The sequence below is a fragment of the Pteropus vampyrus genome, unplaced genomic scaffold (genome assembly GCF_000151845.1).
Source record: "Pteropus vampyrus isolate Shadow unplaced genomic scaffold, Pvam_2.0 Scaffold126, whole genome shotgun sequence".
Lineage (NCBI taxonomy): Eukaryota > Metazoa > Chordata > Mammalia > Chiroptera > Pteropodidae > Pteropus > Pteropus vampyrus.
The window spans coordinates 4,836,986-4,843,460 of NW_011888907.1; positions in this window are offsets into that span (position 1 = coordinate 4,836,986).

The following is a 6,475-nucleotide window of genomic DNA, read 5'->3' on the forward strand; positions in this document are numbered from 1 at the left end:
AGCAAGGGACTGTCACTCCCATTGTCATTTTATGGGCACTGGGAACAGAACGACCAACAGGCAGATAAACTCCCCTGCCCTTGGGGCTTCTACTCTAGTGGGAGGGGAATATAAAATAAACATGTTGGAGATAGGGGCCTTTTGGAAAAATAAAGCAGGGGAGAGGGGTAGAAAGTGAGTGTGTGTGAGGGAGGAGAGAGAGGATGGTGAAATTTAGAACCTCACCAAGGAGGAGTTGAGTGAATCAAGACCTGGAGGAAAGGGGAGCCAAGTGGGTATTAGAAGGAGAGTATCTGATGGTGTGACCTGGAGCCAGCATCCAGCCTTGGCCTCTTGACCCCAGAGCCCAAGTTCTGGGCATGGAGGCATCAGAGTCAGCCTGAGTCCCCTGGCCAGGTGGCGAGGGGTGCAGGCAGCTCCTGCCCTGGAAGCCTTCCCTGGGAACCAGAAGGGCTTTGCCACTGACAGCAGCTGGAGTGCCACAGACCAGGGCAGCTGCAGGAGGTGGCCTTGGCATGACATAGGTGCCAAGGAACCCCTTTTGGGTCCACAATCCTAGACCCTCCCAGCTGGAAAGAGCCTCAGAGGTATGCTACCTCACTGTGATTCATCCGACTGTGGATTCAACAAACACTCACTGATAAGCCCTATTTGCCAGGCGGTGGAGACCCAGAGGTGCTTCAGTGCCCAGTGCAGTTGCTGGAGCGGGCAGGGCCTCCCCGAGCAGCTTTCCTAGGCTTCAAGTTGAGCTCAGATATGTTCCCTGCAGCTGCTACTGTGATAGTTGAGTCAGCTTTGTCCACTGACTCCTCACTGCGTGACCCGAAGCAAGTGGCTTTGCCTCTCTGTGCTCACTTCTTCATCTGTGAAGTGTAGACGATGATAGTACCTTACTCCAAAGGGATATCGCGAGGTTCACGCGGGCTCTTTCTTCTTTGTGGAAGTTCTAATGTCATCCCATGAGCTCTCTTTAAGTGCTTTTCTCATTGCCTTTCTCTGGTCCTCAGTTTCCCCCATATGATAACAAGGGAAAGATTTAAAGAATCTAATCCATTCCCTAAGACGTATGATTCTCAGGCGGTTACAGGCCTCTGTCCTCCACTTGGGCCTCCAACAGCTCCTGCAGCTCTCTCCAGCTCACCTCTCTCCCTTCCTTGTGGGTCCTGGAGCACGCCAAGCACTTTCCCCTCTCCAGTCCTTTGTACCTGCCATGCTCTCCACTGAGTGTTTCTTCCTTTCACTTTCTACTTGCTCGGTTCCCGCTCATCTCCACCCTTCTCCTTAACTAATGAACTTCATTTTTTTTAGAGCAGAGTTAGGTTTACAGAAAAATTAGCAGATAGTACAGAGAACTACCCTATATCCTCCCATACACAGTCTCCCCTATTAGTAGCATCTTGCATTAGTGTCGTACAAATGTTACAAAGAGCCACTATCGATACATTACTATTAACTAAAGTCCACAGTTTAGGGTTCATTCTTGCCGTTGTATGCTTTATGGGCTTTGACATATGCACAGCGTTTATATATGGTTATACTATCATATAGAATCCGTTCACTGTCCTAAGAGTCCCACGTGCTCCACCTCTCCATCCCTCTCCTCCCTAACCCCCTGTTTGGCTTCTACAGTTTTGCTTTTTCCAGAATGTTATATAGTTGGACTCATGCAGGATGTAGCCTTTTTAGACTGGCTTCTTGCACTTAGCAATACCCACTTAAGATTCCTCCGTGTCTTTTTGTGGCTTGATAGTTCATTTCTTTTTATTGCTGAATAAGATTCTACAGTCTGGATGTACCACAGTTTATCCATTCACCCACTGAAGGACTTCTTGGTTCCTTCCAGTTTGGGGCAATATAGTTGCTATATTGAATATATAGAGAATGTGGCTGCTATAAACATTCATGTGCAGGTTTTTTCCGGGACATAAGTTTTCAAAATAATTGGGTAAATACCTAGGAATGCAATTGATGGATTGTAAGATAAGGCCATGTTTAGGTGTGTAAGAGACCGCCAAACTGTCTTCCAAAGTAGCTGTACCATTTGCATTCCTACCAGCAATGAATAAATGAGAGTTCCTGTTGCTCCACATTCTCATCAGCATTTGGTATTGTCAGTTTTTCATATTTTAGTCATTCTAATAGGTATGTGGTGGTGTCTCATTGCTATTTTAATTTGCAGTTCCTGATGACATCTGATGTGGAGCATCTTTTCATATGCTTATTTGACATCTTGGTATCTTCTTTGGTGAGGTATCTGTTCAGATCTTTGGCCCAGGTTTTAATTGGGTTGTTTGTTTTCTTTTTAAGTTTTAAGAGTTATTTGTGTATTTTGGACACCAGTTGTTTACCCGATAGGTGTTTTGCAAAGATTTTTCTCCCAGTATGTAAAAAGTCATCGCCAAACCCAAGATCATCTCCATTTTACCATGTGTTATCAACTAGAAGATCAATAGGTTTACATTTAAGCGAATGCTTCATTTTTAGTTAACTCTTTTGTTGTTTCTGCTTGTGGATACCTGATGGTTTCAGGACCATTTGCTGAAAAAGCTGTCTTCAGCTCATCTTCTGTGCGTTTCAGCATAAGTGTGGGCTTTCCAGGCTCCCCCCAGCCCCACCCATACCAGTCCCTTCCCAGGCTGTATTGTTCCTTTCTTCACACCTCCCTCTTGCTTACTGTTTGTTCTACAGCACTTTTTGCCACTGGTCATTATATTTATCCACCCCTTTGCTTTTTTTCTGACTCTCCAACAAGTAGTGTGTGAACGATGGGGAGAGTGGGAACCAGTTCTATATTGGATCCATTGTGCTTTTCAAGCCCAGCCCAGCACACAGTAGGCGTTCAGTGAACATTCACCAGTGCACAGACAAGCAAACGAGTGGAAATATCTCTTGCAGTTCCTCAGAGGAACTTCTGGGATTGTCTCTCTGCTCCTGCAGGATTGTCCACACTTTCTCCTCAGCCCAGTCTCCTGTGGACTTTTTTTGGTCACCATGGGTAATGGGTGGAATGCATCTCCAGAAAAAAGATGTCTAAGTCCCAACCCCTGGTCCCTGTGACTGTGACCTTAGTTGAAAAGAGGGTCTTTGCAGATGTAATTAAAGGTCTTGAGATCATCCTGGGTTAGGATGGGCCCTAAATCTAATGACAAGTGTCCTTATAAGAAAAAAGACACAGACATAAGCACAGAGAAGGCAGCCATGAGAAGATGGGGGCAGAGATTAGAACAATATATCTACAACCGAGGGACATTGAAGATTTCTTGGCCACTGGAAGCTGGGAGAGAGGCCTGGGGTGGATTCTCCCTCAGAGCCTCGGCAGAAGAAACCGACACTGTCAACAACTTAATTTCAGACTTCTGCCCCCAGAACAATAAGAGAATGCATTTATATTGTTTTAAGCCACTCAATTTGTGTCAGTTTGTTGTGGCCACCCCAAGAAAGCTCATACATTGTGGTAACCAGCTGTTCTCCTATCTAGCTTCTTCTCCAGACAGGGAGCCCCCCAAGGCAGGGACCTCCCTGAATTCATCTCTGTGTTCCCCAGGCTACCTGTGGACCTGGTGTTGAAACAAACATGACGTGAGGATGCTGGCTAGCCACCAGCACCTCTGGCAGCAGTGTGGACAATTCAGAGTGCCTGGTGAATAGAACCAACACACAGAGCCAGCAATGAATGGGAAGAGGGCGGACTTTAGTTGCCACTTTTGCTGTGTGACCTCGGGCATGTTATTTACCTCTCTGAGCCTGTTTCATTGTGAGATATGAGATGGTATGAGTAAGTGCTTAAAGTGCTTGCTGCCCAATTAAGGACGTGAGCAAATGAGCCCAACAGGGGCTCCTGGGCAGAGCACCGGGGGAGAGGCTCGATAATGGGGGGCAGGGGAGCTCGGGCATGGCCCCTTTCATGCTGTGGTCCTGTCACCCTGCTACCCAGGCTGTGCCTACCTGTGTGAGTGTATGTCCTGGTGACATCTCAGGTGATGATGCTTTTGGAGAGAGAGCTCTGGACTTGAAGTCAGGTTCCCATCACTGCCTCTTACTAGGTGGGTGACTTACCCCTGTCAAAGCTTCGAAGCCTATGAGCAGCCTGTCCCACCAGCTGCTAAGAGTGGGTGGAGGATAAGGCACATCTCCGAAGGTTATGTGGTCAGGAAGTGAAATGGTGATGCTGAAACACAAGTTGAGTGCTAAGTGTCATGGATGAGTTCTGAAAGGCCAGGAATGGGCTCTGCGTCTGTGCCTTGCTGTCTCCCTCTCCCAGTTGGGAACTTTATGCCTCTCGATGGTGATACTGTCATTCTCCTCTCTTTCCCAAGGCCACCCATCCTCTCCCAACGACCCAACATTAATAGCCTAAGCCAGGGAGGCACATCATCTACCCCTAATCCACTGATAATGTTTTAAGCACTGTACTGGCACAAATTCTGAGATTAGTCCAGGATCAGTGCTGGGAAACACTACTGTGATGGATTGCTGATGTCTGTGATTGATTGGTGATGTCTGTCACTGGCAGAGGATTTTATGACCGGGCCATATATAGTTGCATTTACCATCTCCTGCCAGGGCTATCTTTAAGAGTTTATGAAACTTGCAAATCAGAAGTTGTCAGTCTGAGCAACAAATAAATATTGAACTCCCTCTCTGTGCTCTGCTGGACATGGAGAGGAAACTATAAAAGTACCTTGCCCATTTCTCCCTACTGAGAGCTCATAATCTCCTTGAACTGGGTCCTGGCCATTTCTAGTTTCCATCACTTCTTTCCACTTTTCTTCTAGAGTTTAGCCTGATTCTCCCTTTACCAGCTGTTCCACCCCAAATAGCTATTGTGTACACTTGGCCCAGCTCCCAAGAGCAAGCACTCAGGAATTCTGCAGAAAACACGTCACCTAAAATACAGCTGAGCTTCCAAGACGAGTTATGAATGCTTTAGAGGAATTAGTCACATGACAGTGGCAACTGGACAACGACTCCCAGCTGGATTGATTGGGGTATTTCTACTTAGGTTTGCATAACTCTCACAGCGTGTTGCCAAACTGGGCTCCCCATGTTGCAAAGATATTTGGCAGCTTGGCATTTCTTGAGGATGGGAAGTGATGTGGGCAAGGTGCCCCTGCAAGTGGGCTTCTTATCGTGATCACCACCTTGCCCCTGCCATGCTTAGAGCTGAGGCTCAGTGAGAAAGAATACTTTCCAGTTTTCTCACTGTTTCTGGGGCTTTCTTATTGCTTGTGCACCAATTAAGTAGTGGCTATGCGGGGAAAGGTCCAAGGCTTATTTGGTTGGTGACTGATGGATACCTGTGAGAGCTCATCATCTCCTCACTGGCCAGCCAGGACTGCTTTAGTCTAGTTCACGCAGAGGACAGGAGAAGGGAAGGAAGCAACATTGATTAAGTACCTACTGTATGCCAAGCCCCGTACTGAAGAACTGCCTATGTTTTCTTATTTAATTCTCACAGCAAGTCTATTCAGCATAGTAAGTGATGGACATAACAGGTGGGCTCAGCCAGGGGCCTCAGGTCAGATTCTGGCCCTGGCACTTGCAGCCTGGTGACCTTGAATGAATCGCCTTCTCATTTTGAACTTTAGTACCTCATCCATCAAAGAGGTACGAGAATGCCTGCCTCACATGTTGATTAGACAGGAGACACCATGTATAAAGGACTTTTCTTAGTAGAGGCCCTTCATTCCTGGTAGCAGTTTTTATTTACCTAAATCAAGGGCTGACCCACCCTGGCTCGCAGTTTTAAAAAATATATCAAAATCTCAATAGTATTCTTTATATTTCATTATCTTCCAATGTTAATTATATACATGTATATGTGTTTATAATCTTTATTGATAGGAAATTCACATAATACAAAGTTAACCATTTTAAAGTGAAAAATTCAGTGGCATTCAGGAGACTCACAATATTATATAACCACTACCTCTAATTAGTTCCAGAACGTTTTCATCACCCCAAAAGAAGACTCTGTCCCCATGAGCAGTCACTCCCCATCCCCCTCACCCTGCTGCTGACAACTACCAATCTGCTTTCTGCCTGTGGATTTGCCTGTTAGGGACATTTCGTATAAAAGATGATATGTGACCTCAGCAGCTTTTGTTCAGCCAATAGCTAAGCAAGATTTTTACATTTGTGAATGGTTAAAAAAATTGAAAGAATATTTCATGATGCATGAACATTCTATGAAAATCCAACTTCAGTGTTCATAAATTTATTGGCATACAGCCATGCCCATTCATGGATATATCGAGACTATACGTATAGAGACTGTATTGCCTGCAAGCAGAAAATATTGACTCTCTGGCCTGAAGCTTAGAGAAGATGACTCCACGGGAGAAGCCAGCGGAGCTGCCTTTGGTCTCGAGTCTGAGCTGGCTTCAAACCATCACTGCCTTAGTATGCATTTAATAGATGTTTATGGAATACTTCTCATTGGGCAGGTGCCAGAGAGAGCCGTCAGCAAGAGCAA